General features: G+C 36.4%; 1 protein-coding gene across 2 annotated transcripts in view; it reads left to right on the plus strand.

Annotated features, from left to right (window-relative positions):
* LOC123312794 (protein Tob1) overlaps positions 1 to 17054 on the plus strand; it is a 42284-nt gene that overhangs the window by 12256 nt on the left and 12974 nt on the right. The window contains exon 2 of one of the 2 annotated variants that reach the window (XM_044897290.1): positions 3158 to 3237. The gene's annotated coding sequence lies outside the window, so the exon portion shown is untranslated. Of the gene's footprint in view, positions 1 to 3157; positions 3238 to 3413; positions 3562 to 17054 lie in introns of those variants that run through there. The other variant, XM_044897291.1, reaches the window with a different exon arrangement.

The raw sequence follows: 17054 nt of genomic DNA on the forward strand, positions 1-17054 counted from the left end.
AGAATATCTACTGCTTTCTCCTCAATGACTGGCCAAACAAAAAAGATGGGGGATTCCCCTATTTTTAGACGATATATTTCATTCCAAATATGGGGTAATCACTACCATCATCACATCATTGAAAACTATCGTAATTGTCCCATTGATATTGACCTAACCTTTGCAACATCATCGGCCACCGTGGTTTTGTAATAATACTGCATGTTTATGAATGAACACGTAGCCACGGTTTCATAGTTATTAATCCAACTTTTGCATTAATTCGCTCCCAGTTGGCCTTGGCCGATGATTGTGTTAGAATTGAATTGCAGTTTTGTTTATTTTTTCTCGGTTTTTGCGCGCGAGAAGCCTTCAACTTTTTCAGGTGAAAACCAGAATATGCAAAGTCCGTTTTGGTGTCGTGACAGAAAGAATATAAACGGCTGCGAAAATATAAAAACAATGGAATTATTGAACTTTGAGGTCAACGGGCGACATAGAACAATACGTTCGAATGTTAATGATGACGAAACAAAGGAGAGAAGTTTGTTCTATGAAATATTGAAGGGGGGTATTCACGTTCCCTGTGATTTTTGGAGCTTTGTGCACTGAAAATTTCGATGAAACCTTCCCAGTTTCACCCTTGTAGAGGTTTATTCAGAAAAAATAGTATTCTCACAATCTATGCAGTTTACACCCAGGAGTGTCAAAACAAGCAACTTTTCGAAAAAGATTTGAGTCGAAGTAGTTCTGAGTGGGGAGACCTACTCTATACACGGTGAGTCTTTGACTCGTACAAATACTTTAACAGTAGATTTTTGAGGTCAAAAGAAACATTTTTTTCCTTCACCTTTTTTTCCGATTCGGCCCTGGTATGAAGATATAGACTTTTTTAGTTTCCATAATGAGCTATGCCTCTCCTGGAAAAACAAAATTACCCTCAGAATAACTAGCTAAATCTAAGGCACTACACACATCAGTGGACCTTTAAAACAGAGATGTATTCAGCCAATATTTCAAATTTCAGATACTTTTCAATTTTTGAACCTCAAATTACTCGAAAACCACGCATTATACGAGGAAATACGAGGAAAACTTTTATTTTACAAAATGTTCAAATATTCATTAGATAACTTTCAACTTAGTTTCAAGATTCTTTGAATATTTGATATTTTTACCGTACGTAATCAAAGAGTATCAACTCTGATATTCTTTGACTTTGGTACTCTTTGTCGTAATGGTCATAATGAGAAAACTGGAAGACATGGGTGATATCTTGTGTTCGAAAAGATTCATCAAATAATTGAAAAACTATATTCCGAAATTTATTTCATTCGATGAAACCGTTTGTGAGATAAATTTTTTATGGTTTTTCAACAGCCTCTATCTTTCAAACCGAGCCGATTCGAAAAAAATGGTTAAGAAAAAAAGTGTTTCTTTTGACCTCAAGAATCTACTGTTGAAATATTTCAACGTTTCAAAGACTAACCCTACCCCTAACATTTTTTTATGGTTTTTAACAGCCTGTATCTTTTAAACCGAGCCGATTCGGAAAAAAAGTTAAAAGAGAAAAGTGTTTCTTTAAATCTCAAGAATCTACTGTTGAAATATTTGTACGAGTCGAAGATTGACCCTGTATATATCCTAAACATCACCTCACAATGACTGAAAAGGTTTGCCACTGTTTTTACCTGGAGCTGTTCAATACGTTGCCAAATTACATTAAAAAAGTAATGCATGAAATGCTATTGGAAATGGAGCCTTATGATTCAGGGAAATTGTATAGTAAATTGTAAATTTTTTCTTTCTTTTTCTATTTTTCTAGACACTATATTCTTTTTGCTATCTGTAGTGATCAGAAATAAAGATGCTTTCAATTCTATTCTATTCGTATGCGGTGGACACCCTCTATATTATTGAAAATAATGGAAAACCAACGAATTCTGGGAACAATCATTCGCCCATACTCGTATTTCATTATCGCTTTTTCCACATCATTTGTATCTTACGTAAACACGTCCAATTTCCCATTATCAATCCACCTTACGTATGCATGCATAAATAAAATTTCAGATAAGGTGAAATAGTTACATTTCGAAATAATGCAGCGAAATTCGGCGATAAATTCGCCAAGGTTGCTCAGCAACAGGCTTCCAGTAGTCGTCTTGGGGGAGTTCGTTAGCATTTTTGCTTTACATATTATCGGAGAAAATCGACGTGAAGGGGTTGGGAGGGAAGGGAGGGGGTAGTCGGGGTCGAAATACTAATTGAACGGTTGGTGCTTGGCATGAGTTTCATCTTTCGGTTCTGTAATAACTTCAAGAGATTATGAAGGAGTGGGGGAGATGTATCATAAAGTATACCTACATTTTAGGTCATTCGCTCCACTAAGACTTGGAATGGATGACTAGGGTAGCTTTTGTATTGGAATCATATACATGACCCATCGGGCAGGGGGTGATGGAGGACTAAACGAGTCTTCAGTTGACTTTTCTACCTGAATTCCCAATATCCAGACGATTTCAATAATGTGATTCCATGGCGAGAGCAAACAAAGCACCTTATCAATTTCATTTCCATTAGTATATTACGTCAGAGTCACTCTCAATATTTGTAGAAAATTATCCAGAGTGACTTCACACAAAATATGTGTTGATAACATGGCCCTCCAAAAATATTTAACATCAATTAACGGCAACAACGCCTTTAGCATTTTCATGCAGCCATCATTTCAGATGGAACAACACAGGAATGTAGGATTTCAATTAACGATTCCAAAATTAACAATAATAATACCTATTGGAGTTCTATATACCTTCATTATGAATTTTCACCTCGAGTCAATATTCAATTTAGAGAAGGATATTCGTATTTTTTTCACATCCCTTGCTTTCAACAGCTGACAATTTGGAGTTTCTCCAATGTCAGCCAAATACAAAAGTATATTTACCGTAAAGTGTCTAGCAATTTTGGCCCCTCACAGTATTTATGACTCACTCCTAAAGTAAGGCCAAGATTTCGTCATCGATAATATGTCGAATATTACACTGTAAATACCACCATCTTGTGCCAATTCTACATTCCATCAGAAAAAATTGTCAAGGAGCCATTTATTTCGGTATAATTCCATGGTAATCATCAGCAATTTCATTAACATTGTGTTTCTCTTTTGTTGCAGAGCTAGCACAGTTCAATCAGGCAATAAGCAGACGACACTGTCCAAATTTCAAAAATCTTCGTTACCTGTTATTGAGAAAAGTGAGTATGAGATGGTTTACTGCAGTTTTCGCTTGCTCACCGTGTATATACGTCCCCCTAACGAGTTACCTATTGGAACACTGGTGTAAAAATAAAATATCTTGGCATCAATTGTATTTTACAATTTGGAAGGAATCCAAAACGCCAAATTATATAATTAAATATTGTTGTTAAGGTTACACTCAACGACCATTCCTCAGTGTAGATATCACTCGGGTGATAGTGAACGGTGTTCGGTGACTTAGCTATGAGTTAACATCGACCTAGATGTCCTGCTCTAACCTGCCATTGTAACTGATGAAATATTTTTACTATTTTAACGAGGTGAGCTTGTGTGTTCTCGACAATAACTGGCCGATAAGACTAAGCTTTTTTTCAATCAATATTGATATTCAATGATCGAAAAGGACAATTTATTAGTCTGAGTAGTTTGATACAGAATTGGTCCTCATTTAGGGAATCTTATTGAAAAAAATGAGCATCAATGAAAGCTCTTTAAAAAGGGAAACACTGCATTGGCTGCTCTTAGTATATCTTGGACAAATAAGTCAAGTCTAACCAACTTCACCTTAAGAATAGCTCGACTACATCAAATACTATATTTCTTTATTGAAGAAGTTAGGACATATATCTAAATATGATCTATGTTTTCCCCAAAACACTCATGATCTAAACGCTAAACCCTAAAATAAGCCTTCGTTGAGTTGATATTCTTCAATAACAATTCTAATCTACTACTGCCTCATGATATTCAGCTAATTTCTTCGACAATCCTGTGATATATGAAATGATAAAGTTCACAAATTTTCATTTAGACTGAGAAAACCTTTTTGGCCTTATCTTCCTAATGATTATTCCCATCTACTTTAAAGTATTGGAGAAAACCTATACAGGGTGAGTCTTTGACTTGTACAAATATTTTAACAATAGATTATTAAGTTCTGAAGAAATACTTTTTTCCCCATACCATTTTTTCCGATTCGGCCCTGATAAAGATATATACGTTCAGTTTCATAATCAAATTTAAAGTCACTTTAATTTTAAAGCTTCCTTTAACCCTACTAAAAATGACATTAAAGGACGCTTTAAACTTAAAGTGACTTTAAATTTGATTATGAAACTGGACGTTAGTAGGCTTAAAGGAAGCTTTAAATTTAAAGGGACCTGTGACCCTGCACATCTGTGGGTCAGAGTTGTATTCAGCCCCAAAGTACCCAATTTTGCAAATTTCACAGATACTTTTTGATTTCTCGAAAACGGCGCATTATACGAGAAAATATGAAGAATACTTTTATTTTACAAAACGTTCGAATATTCATTAGATAGCGTCCAACTTACTTTCAAGAGTTGGGTTTTTAAATTTTTGATATTTTAATGGTACGTAATGGTCATAATGAAAAAACTAGAAGACGTGAGTGGTATCTTGTGTTCGAAAAAGATTCATCAAATAAAAGAAAAACTATATTCCGAAATTCATTCCATTCGATAAAACCCTTTGTGAGATAAATAAAATGTTTTTATGGTTTTTCAACAGCCTGTATCTTTCAAACCGAGCTGATTCGAAAAAAATTGTAAAGGAAAAAAGTGTTTCTTTTAACCTTAAGAATCTACTGTTGAAATATTTGAACGATTCAAAGACTAACCCTGTATACAGAACTTAATAATGTTTGGAAATCATGCTCAAACTAATTATGTTGAGTTTTACTTCAGAGAATAGCATAGACGTCTTAAGGGGGTTTATTTTTCGAATATGAGAATCTTATTGGTACCTGTGATATCAGAAAACACCATAGATATTGAATACATGTATACATGATTGGCTGTGATAGCGAAAGACATGTGGCGGATAAATAACTGATCTGAGTAAAAGTTGCCTCTTTCAGTTTTTAGTTTAATCATGGATTTCATGGGCAACATCAATTCATTATTCGAAAACACTTCATATCTTGTATCTGAAACCGATACCAACTGCACAAGAAAGATCTTAACTGTAAAATAATCCATTTCTGGGAACATTGTTTCCAATTCCACACCCATGCAGAATTGGATGACCCTGTTCGGTCGCAAATCCACCAAATTTGATTACATTCCCCATTCGGCCGTTTCATAACCGGGAGATAGCCATTAAAACACGGTCCTGATTAAGGTGAACCGACAGACCCTTCGTTGCAGTCAAAATCGGACCATAGAATGGGCCTTCCACAATAAAATCGAGGCTTGGGATGATTTGGGACCGAACTCTGGAAACTTTATCGCATCCAGCTTGTTCGATATGAATTTCGTGTTTGGGTCCGACGTTTGTTCGTGAGAGACTATCCGAATATTGTTTGCTGGCATGCAATCGAGGAAATAACCGAATCTAATAACCTTATCGTTGTAATATCGGTTGTATTGTGGTGAATGTGGAGGAAGGTACGATGTCGCAGATGGCGTTTTCTAGACAAAACAATATTCACCGATTTTCGATCATTTCCGGATTGGAGGACGCTGAGAATTTCACTCCAAGCTTCATCATTTCCATAATCTTCGAATCTTCCAAGTTTCGTCATTATATTGTGCTCGCATACAGTTCCAGAGTTTAAATGATCTTTGGTTCATTAATATTAGCTACCAATATGAAACGTATCCTTTTTATGTCTCCTGAACGTTATAGTTGATCTATAATGAAAATGAAAACATCGCTGCACTCTAGATCGAAAAAAAAAGTTGAAACGTTCAAAATAGGTAGCAGTTCGAATACAGGGCAAGTCTTTGACTCGTACAAATATTACAACAGTAGATTCTTGAGGTCAAAAGAAACACTTTTTTCCTCTACCATTTTTTTCGAATCGGCTGCGTTAAAAAGATACAGGCTGTTGAAAATCCATACAAAAATGTTATTTTCAGTTATATCTCACTAACGGTTTTATCGAATGAAAGGAATTTCGGAATATAGTTTCTCATTTATTTGATTAATCGTTTTCGATCACAAGATATTACCCACGTCTTCCAGTTTTCTCATTATGACCATAACGTACCATGAAAATACCAAAAATTCAAAGAACCCAACTCTTGAAACTAAGTTGGACGCTATCTAATGAATATTTGAAGATTTTGTAAAATAAGAGTATTCTTCATATTTCATCGTATAATGCGCCGTTTTCGAGTGATTTGATATTCAAAAATTAAAAAGGTTCTGTGAAATTTGAAAAAATTGGGTACTTTGGCTGAATACAACTCTGTTTAAAAAATCCCCAGGTGTGTAGTAGCACATATTCATCTAGTTATTCTGAAGGAAATTTTGTTTTTCCAGTTGTGGAACAGCTCATTATCAAAACTTAAAATGGCTAAATCTTTTTATCAGGGCCGAATTGGAAAAAATGTTATAGGAAAAAAGTGTTTCTTTTGATCTAAGAATCTACTCTTAAAAAATTTGTACGAGTCAAAGACTAACCCTATGAAATGTTTGTTATGGCAGAATTTAGTATTTAATTTTGCTATGTCCGAACAACTTGGCCGTTCTACAAAACTCTGAATTCCATTTGTCAGCCAAATTTCGATGAAACAATCGATCAATCATGTGCTCTTCATAGATAAGCGGTCCATTTCCGAATGCTCTGTCATCTTCCCATTCGATTTGCAAAATACTGATAGGTTCCGAAAATTATATTGAATTACTCTATTTACCAATTTACCGATTCGTTCCTCCATCCAAACACGGCAAGGTTTAATGATTCATTCCCGTAAATATATATCTGTTTAACAGATTTGCATCCGCCTAGACTCTATAATGGTTTGTCATCTAAAAATATTTCGCCAAATTCTTTCCACTAGGCAACTAGGCAGAAGCGCTTCTAAAAATAATAGACCGATTTCAAAGCACACCTCGGAAATAGAAACTAACAGATTGCCCACTTCAAATAATTATAACGCATTGTTATTGTCCACCCCACTTCATCCAGAAAAAACTTGATTTGGATTTTTTTCCTTGTCAAGATTTAGATGGGCCAATAGATGATCAAAATCATCAACAAAGACGTAGATGTAGTTCTGTCTGAAATAGACAGGAGGTTGTTGATTTATGTTGAAGGAACCTTGAAATTTGACTTCAGAAACCCATTGGTTCGATAAATTGCTAATTATTTTATTTATCTCCATGTATTCGGTAGGAAAATGTAAGTGTTAACCATTGTGTGAATTGGAATATTCATATCGAACTCCTAATAAAGAAAAATAGAATGACAACAACAAATATTAATGAAAGAGATGCTTTGAAATTTGAATAATAACTCATTCAATGTACATCGTACGTATTCAGATATGAAAATTTCATAAAGGAAACGCGTGGATGAAAATTTAGGTTCATGCCCGTGGGTTTATCAATGTATTGGATTTTTTGTGCGTGTAAATTAAATGACAGAGAATTCCCTCTTCAACAACTTTTATTTTATTACTTTGTCACAAATAATATGAAAAATTCAGTGATAGCTTGTGCTCTGGAGTAAATTCCTGATGAAATTCTCAGTCTAGATTCAATAAAAAGTTATCCATATGCAATAACACATGAATTTTGTCGTAAAACTCATATTACATATATTTTTCATCCCCTACAGTCAGGATGTTTGTGTGGGTCGCAAATCAAGCTGAGAACTTTCATGTCCCCTATGTTATTCTCGTGAGAATATCACCTACATACAATTCCAAAATTATTAGACTGGCATTCATAAGTTGTCGATGCTAATCAGAAAATTTATTTTTTTATGAGTGCAGCACTTCAGTTGAGGAAACTCATGCCATTATAGCTGAACATCTTGTCTCCCAAACCTTAATTTTGAGCTCTAGAATATCCAAACGAAACCATCGCTTTTCTTGATCGGCTTCGAGTATATTATGCTTCGGGAAAACCATAAGAAATTATACGTTCGACAATTGCAATATAGCTATTATTACAACTAGGGAAATATGAACAGTATATTTCCCGAGGTTGTCAAAGTTACATCCCGAGGGCGGAGCCCGAGGGATGTATAGACAACCGAGGGAAATATATTCATATTTCCCGTGGTGTAATCAATAGTTTTTTTCTGATTGAAATAATCTGTTATGGGGAAATCATTGTTAGATTGTATATTTTTGTAATAATTAAATTTTTAACGTTGCTATGGGCCATGTTTCTGAAAATCATGGTTGACTGGTTTCATTTTGACGTCTTGTCAGAAATAAAATTATTGAAATAATGTCGAACTACGTCGAAACTCAATCGGCAAAAGCCCGTGAATCTTTGGTTCCGGCCAAATCTCAAGCTGCCTACAGTAGAGAGTACGATTGCTTTCAGGAGTGGAAAAGAAAAAATTTGGTGGACGGTGTGAGCGATAATATTTTGTTAGCATATTTCCAAATTTGGTATGTTGCTCTGATTCTTGTTATTCTTGATGTATGATTAATTCATTCGATCCCTAGTCGCAGAAATATTCACCAAACACGTTATGGCCGAAACTATCGATGTTAAGATCAATGCTACATTTGAAGGAAAAAACTGATGTCAAATTATTCGATGAAGTCGAAGCATTTGTTCAGAACAAAAATAAAGGATACGTTCCTAAAAAATCAGCAGTGTTGTCCCGGGAGCAGCTCAAGACATTCTTGAGTGAAGCTCCTAATGACGTTTTTTTGATGTATAAGGTAAAAGTTTAATTTTGATTTCCTCTGTTTATAAGATTTTTACATTCACAATTTTGAAGGTTGTTTTAATAATGGAAATCTTTGGCGCCTGCAGAACACAAGAGCTGGTGAATATGCTATCTTCAGATATCGAAGATCGTGGGTCGGTAATCATAATTAAAGTCTCAAAAACTAAGAATGATATAAAGAGAATATTCACTATAATTGATGAAGAAGATCTGGGTGCTGCTCGTTTGGTGCGGGAGTATTCGGCGTTGCGTCCGCAAGGCGTTCTTAGGTTCTTCGTAGCTTATAGAGATAAGAAGTGTACTCTTCAGCCTGTCGGCAAAAATACCTTCGGAAAAATTCCGAGTAAGGTTGCTGAATGGTTGGGATTAGATAATCCGAAAATGTATACAGGCCATTGTGGAAGACGAACATCTGCGACTTTGGTTGCCGATGCGGGAGCCTCAATGACAACACTCAAGAGACATGGTGGTTGGAAAAGTTCGTCTGTTGCAGAAGGCTATCTGGCTGACAGTATGCTGCACAAAAATAAGGTAGCGAAGATGATAGCAGGTGTGGAGGGAGAGCCATCTGCAGCATCACAGTCTTTGAAGACCGTTTTGGGAGAATCGTCCGAGACTGCTGCTGCACGGAATGTTCTCAAGAAAACTGTAGTCTCGTCGACGAATAATTATGAACAAGATATTTCTTCTTCCTTTGTATCTGGTGGAAAAACTTTCAGTGGAAATTTCAACAATTGCAGTTTCCATTTTGTTACTAAATAAAGAAATAAAATATGATTTGACGTTTCATATTTCCCTAGGGAAATATGAACTGACATTCCATATTTCCCTAGGGAAATATGAGTGTGTTATGACACATGGTAACTAAGGCGATATAGCTCAATATTGGTTCGATCAGAAAAAAAAGATTTATCGACATCACTAACAATTCGGATCTTTATACCTCCCAAAAACGCTATTCGTTTCGTTTTAACGTTTATCCATATTCATGATCCGCTTGCCTACCTTTGTTTGTGGCATATTTACGGATTTTATGCAAATGAGGATAGTTAGAAATTCTATACTGCCAATTTTACGACGGTTTTCACGTTCGACGTTAGGGAAAGCTCATACCACGGAAAACCCTCCGAGTTTAAACGAAACTTGTGTGAACTGAATTGGGTTGAACATTATCGTCGATAGCCTTTATACAGAGTATCCAAAATTGCTTGATTTTGGCTGTTTCTGGTACTTCTAGATAGGTAAAAACGTTGAAGGGAGTCCTGGGCTCGATTTACGTGAAAACTGCATTAGTGGATACGGTTTAAAGATATCTTCATTCGTCTGCAAACTCCCCCTCATCATTAGCCTACAAGATGTCCATTGTATGAAGCAGATGAATACCTTTTATTGAAAGCCAGTGGCGGCATCGAAGTAGTAGCTAAATCGATGCGACATCTAGCGTTCAACGACCTAAGCTTTCTCATACATGGCAACTCAAAGTGTAGACTTCTGCCAGTCCGATTTATTTCGTTATTCTTTGGAAAATTGGTGAATATGTCGACAGAAACGAGAAAAGATAATACAACATCTGAATGATAAAAGTTAGCGTGAGATTCGAAGCAATTCCTTCTAATATCCGGACGTGGGAAAAGCAACTCTAGACAGACGTGGCGACAAATGAGATTTCTTCTTCGGAGAGCTGAGTAAATCCGTAATCCTCCGTCTGAAATATGTCATTCTAACTCCACAAGACTCGAGAATATTGGACAAAACGAGAACGGAATGCTCAAAGTATATATTTTCCAATATTGCATATTTCGCTGCGGAACCCTTTCACTGTCGATATATCGAACGATGACACGAAAAGCTGCCTTCAATACGACAAAATGGAATTGCGCAACTGTTTAGGGGTGAATTTTGTCGATTGTGGCGAAAGCTTCTGGATATTGAACTGGTTGGGGGTAGGATCCTCTCAATGCTTAAAAAATAATGATAAATCATCGATGTGAGGTCAGGAATCCATAATCATCGTGGTCACCCATTCAGGTGCTGTACTTCATCACTACTGCTTGGCTTTTCTTAACCAACACTGGAATAAAACAAGGCTGCGTATTAGCGCCTTCACTGTTCAATATTTTCGTCATAGCTGTCTCGATAATTGCTTACATGAGTATGCCTGTAAAGGGTTTTGGAATAAAATTCAGATTTGATCGAAGCCTATTTAACCTGAAGCGCCTCAGAGCAAAAACCCGTACAAAGTTTATCATGGAACAATATGCAGACGACTGCGCACTTATAGCTAGCAGCTCAAAGGATCTACAGATAATGTTGGACACCTATATACATATATACGAAGCTTTAGGCCTTAGACTCAATATTTTGACAAAACCAAAATCCTGGTCCGCCAGAAAGCCTTCAAACAGACATCAGCCTGCAGGATGAAACTCTAGAACAGGTCGAGCAGTTCAAATACTTGGGAAGCTTCATAAATACTAGGGCGTACCTGGACACGGAAATACACAACCGTATCAATTCAGCATCACATGCATTCTGGAAGGACAGAGTGTTTCAAAATCACGACCCCAATCTGAAGACCAAGACAGCGAAAGCTGGACGCCCTACAGACGATATATTGAACAGCTTGAACAAACGCAACGTCATCTAAGACAAATAATGCACATCAGATGGTTCCACAAAGTTTCAAACGCGGAAGTCTTGCAACGCGCGAGTTGTACAACAATTGAGACTCAAGTACCGAGAGCCCGACTCAGATGGAGCGGCCACATTCTGAGGATGCGAGACACAAGACTCCCCAAAATAGCTCTGTATGGCTAATTCACAGAGGTAGCTCGGAAACTAGGAGGCCAGTATAAGCGGTTTAAGGATATACTGCATCAATCCCTAAAATCTGTTATCACCAATCATTACTGGGAAAAACTGGCCTTAGATAGATCACAGTGGAGGTCTTTGGTCCACAGTTATAATGGAGACCCGAGTAGAATACAGCGGTGGTCAGATCTGGTTGGTGACTACCCATGCCCGGAGTTTGGAAGGATCTGTGTTGGACACGGTTGGGTCTCTTCAGTCACAGGAGGGCACATGGTCGCAAATTTTTAAGAAAGCGAAGACACTTTGAAGAAGAAGGTGTATGGTCCCCTCATCATTTTGAAAGAGTCTACTTAAATCTTCTAATTCAATTAGTACTTTTTTTAGCTGTTATATGCCATGGTGGAAAGGAAGACTTATGGCACCTCTAGTTGGCGTTTGTATTAGTGGAGATTATGCTCCTCAAGTGGTAACCTTTAAGAGGCAAAACCTGATAGGAACCGCACTTTCAGGAGTGTGAAACTCCCAAGTTGTTGTTCGAATACTTACTGAAAAATCTCTCATACATCCTTAGGATAGTTCTTCATCCTGTCCATAGCAAAAGATATGAGCTGTAAGTGGCATTTACATATCATTGGACCTGATAGCTCAAAGTGAGCCAAGCGCCTCTGCTTTCTGCATTATCTATCTAGAAAAAGTATATCTGGCTTTATTTCGTGGATTTGTCTAGTGGTTGGAAAAGCATAATTCCAACATATGCGAGCTTTGTCATTCTCAACAACTGCTTGAATATCATTCTAGAGGTACATATATTAACACTGGTTCTCTGTCTACGCCATAAGCTTCTCTTATATGTAGATAGAGAATTTGGAATGCACTCTGATGGATCATGGACTCTACATGAAGGCAGAATGTGCATAACAGTTTCATGCTGATCAGGACCTGCTCTGCAAGGTGTTGTTTTATTTATTCTCCTTATAACGTCCAGTATTTGTAAGCTATTACCAAAAATGAAGGATTATTTCCCTTGTAAGCCATGGTCTTTGAAACTCTTGAAATAAACAGAGTGCAGATGTTTACTCACATATGATCTTCGAGTAGTTTCTTCAGTTGTGCTTGTCTTCTTTATTCTGAGCTGTTCTAAATAGAAGGCTCCTTGATTCCTGATTTAATTATCTGCTACCATCCTCGAGAGGAGGTCTTCACTTCTCAAAATCCTTATTGCCATTTCCAACCATTTGTTCATGGTATTGGTAGTCCAAACTTCTCAACCCCCCTGCATTGGAAGAAGGTATATCCTTTGTATCGAAGTGTAAGGATGTGGCGTTGAACTGAAAAGATCAAAATGCTCCCTTCATCATCAATTTCCACCCCCAGCAACATAGAGACAAAACCAGAATACCATGCCCCAAATTAATCCCAAGACTGAACGTCTTCAGACGACAGAAATCACGTCATTCCAAGTTAGACGAACCCATTAACCCTGTCGAAATCTTTCCAAAATGCACTTATGGCAGAAACAACAACAAATTAGGAAAAAAGCCGCATACTTCGTCCTGCATTATCTAACCGTCCGCACTGGGGGAGCAAATCAGCTGGTCCGCCAGAATGCACCCCGGGCCATCAGCTGGCTAAAACCGGCACTAAAATCCGAGATCATCGAGTCCTCGTGCCATCGAGATGTATAAAGTTCAAGTGAGCTCCGGCGAAATGGGGTCGTACCGCGAAGATCGATAGAATGGCTGCCAACGCCCTTCAACAGCCAGATAAATATGTTTCTGGATGTGCTATTTCATTTCGCTCTAATGGAGGAGAAGCGAGAAATGGCTTCGATATGAGATAAACGTTGGAGGAAAGTGGAGGCGATGAACTTGAGCCGAGAGATGCAGCGGTTTACAGGGTGATGGCCCACTCAAAACAAGGAACACATTCGTAGCTAAGAATTTTCAAGCAAAATGACGATACAGATCAACGTCGACGAAGTTATTAAAAGCTTTTGATTTGTCCAACTCCCTACGATACCACTTTCATACAGATACAGATCAATTTTTTTTTTTGGATTAAAGTTTGACCCCTACGCAGGGTGGCAACCCTCTCAATAACCTTTATAGCAGTAGGGGTCGAGTGGCACATCATTTTGAAGGTTTTGCAATTCCATTTATGAATATCCTCGAAAATTTCTATTTGGGGTTAGTTTAGGTATAGAATAACTCCTTGTGAGTGGTAAAAGTGGAATCAAAGTATTGAGATATCGAAATTTTCTTCTTGGTAGTAATTGAATTCTCATTCAATGTTTCTCTCAACATTTGATCAGGTGAAGTCACAGTATTTAATTACTGCTTCAAATGAAGAAGATTCTACTGAGTGAGACTTTGACTCGTACAAATATTTGAACAGTAGATTCTTGAGGTCAAAATAAACACTTTTTTCCTATACCACTTTTTCTGATTCGGCCCTGATAAAATGATAGAGCCATTTTAAATTTTCCTAATGAGCTGTGCCACCCCTGGAAGTTACCTTCAGAATAACTAGCTAAATCTGTGATACTACACATCTGTGGGTCTTTTAAACAGAGTTATATTGAGCCAAAGTACCCAACTTATCAAATTTCACAGATACTTTTTAATTTTTGATCATTAAATTACTCGAAAACGGCGCATTATACGAGAAAATATGAAGAATACTTTTATTTTACCAAACGTCCAAATATTCATTAGGTAGCGTCCAACTAAGTCTCAACAGTTGGGTTCTTTGAATTTTTGGTATTTTTATGGTACGTAATGGTCATAATGAGAGAACTGGAAGACGTGGGTGATATCTGTTCGAAAAAGATTCATCAAATAAATGACAAACTATATTACAAAATTCATTTCATTCGGTGAAACCGTTTGTGAGATACAACTGAAAATACCATTTTTTTTATGGTTTTTTAACAGCCTGTATCTTTTTAACGGAGCCGATTCAGAGAAAATAGTAAAGGAAAAAAGTGTTCCTTTTGACCTCAAGAATCTGCTGTTGCGAAATATTTGTACAAGTCAAAGACTCACCCTGTATATTTTGAAGTCCTTCTAGAAATTCGACTTAATGCACTTAACCCATCACCTCCAAAGAGTTCCATATACCAAAATCAATGCTTAACAACAATAATTCATAATAATTGGCAAAATAATTAATCCACTCAAACAATGGGTGAGGTTTGTTATATAAGTTCGATTTGATTCTTTTATTGTAGAAAAAATTGTATGAAATCCAGCAAATAGTTCAAATTTTAAGGAAATCAGGTGTATTTCTATTTAAACTAGGTGAAAAAAAACCTCATCTGCTCTTGGCTATAACAATTTTTCCTTCAAAACCTACTTCTGATTCTCTTCTCAACCAACAGCTTGGAACTGCCTAAGGATGGTTGTTTAAATTCGTTGAATAGACAAAAATATTCTGATATCCAGGTATGTCATGAATTGTTTACATGTTAATGAACCCTATCGCACAAAACAAATACTAAAACTACGATAATCTTGATCATCTGCAACAATATAGTTGTTGCCAGAAAATTGGGAAGGTTGGAGGAAAAGTTCGAATCAGATTTTATAATCTTACATTTTTGGAGGTGGTGTAAATTTCCAAAATCACGGATCGCCTCTAAATATGTTCACCCATAATTTCTACAATCATTCTCCGTTCTCTGACATCAATGACGCCATAACAACGATGAAAAGACTACTTTTGTTCGACCTGTGAATCATTACAGTACCTCTGCCAAGAATGTGCTAACTGATGTCCCGAAAAACATTTGGCAACTGTGCGAAAATTATAAACATCTCATTATGTGATATTATCGTTATGATGAATGCATTGAATATATCCTGTTATATGTCTGGGCTTCTCACCAATGAGACAAACAGGAGATTTGGCACTATCTGCAATGGTTTCAGTCATGGAGAAAAATTCACGAACTTATATGGAAAAAATGTTCGTTTTTATATTTTTCTCTTCAACTGATACTTCTATTTTATTTGAAACATTTATTTGGTTGTTTTCCTGTCCGAAGTTCTTGCCCAGATGTAGAAACATTAGGCCAGATCAAGTGTGTATATAAGGAACAATTGTATAAGTTTCATTTTTTCAATTTCAACCCTATCTCGATTCTCGACAGCAAATTGAGGTATACAGAACTGATATCTATAATGTCAACATGAGATTGAGCAGAGAATTATTTTTATGAATTGTTTTATGTTCATGATCCTTCTATTATTTTTCTTTAAAAATTTTGTACTTTTCGTTAGTTTATTCTTATTATTCGCATTCGAATGAAAATGTAGTAAACAAGGGTTGAGAGAACATTTTTATCATTATCTTCATTTGACAACAACCTCAGCCTGTTTTGGTGTACATAAAGAATAATAATAATTCTCATCAGAAGACAATTGAAATACCAATTAACTCCAAGCATTCTTGAGTCCATTGAACACGTGCCACTTAATTGACGATTTACGTCACTGACTTTTCCCACGAGCTAGAGAATGGCGGATTAAAATACAAGACTTGTGGGTATTCTTTCATCAATTACCACTTATAACTACCTTGCATCAACCTTGACCCACGATAAACCACTTCTACGACTGTTATTAATATTTCATCGAGGATAGATCCATTTTTTGATTGATTCGAGCTATATCGGTGTCCTAGGAGAAAACAACAACAGAAATTTTCCAATAGTTCATGATAGGTAAATAGGTCGTATAGGACAAGTTATTTATTCGTTGCAACTGATGTATAGCTTCATTTTCTTTTCATGAGGAGACTGGTTATTACCCGAATTATAATTATTCAAAAACGCCTTCACAATTTTCAAATAATCCAATCCATAAAGGGATGACCCCAATCCCAGCAGAAACTAAGGCTTCCATAAAAAATTATAGTCCGGTCTTTCCCTAAAAAACGGGCAATAAAAGCAGCTTTATATACCCTGTTATTGTGCCGAAGCAATAATTTTATTAAGAGGCTAAGAGCATTAAGAAGGATAGGGATTCCTGAAAGATACGATAAAATATCATAGGGAAGGGATAATTGAAGATTTTATATTCAGAGCACATCCTATGGAAGTGAAAAGGGCTTCCTGATGAAACAATGAACTAGCACAGTCAATTGATGGATGAAAACAGGCCTTAATCCAAATCCATCCTGAATTATTCGATTGTTTTTTCAACGGGAACAGACGCCAAATATCATAGATTTACCGGAGGTTCAAGGATTTCAAAAAGCATTTCGAAATATCACTATCAAAAAGCGATAAAACTTCAGTGGGATATAATTTTTTACGTTATAACAGAGGTTCGTAATTGA

This window comes from Coccinella septempunctata, chromosome 5 (assembly GCF_907165205.1).
Source record: "Coccinella septempunctata chromosome 5, icCocSept1.1, whole genome shotgun sequence".
Taxonomy (NCBI): domain Eukaryota; kingdom Metazoa; phylum Arthropoda; class Insecta; order Coleoptera; family Coccinellidae; genus Coccinella; species Coccinella septempunctata.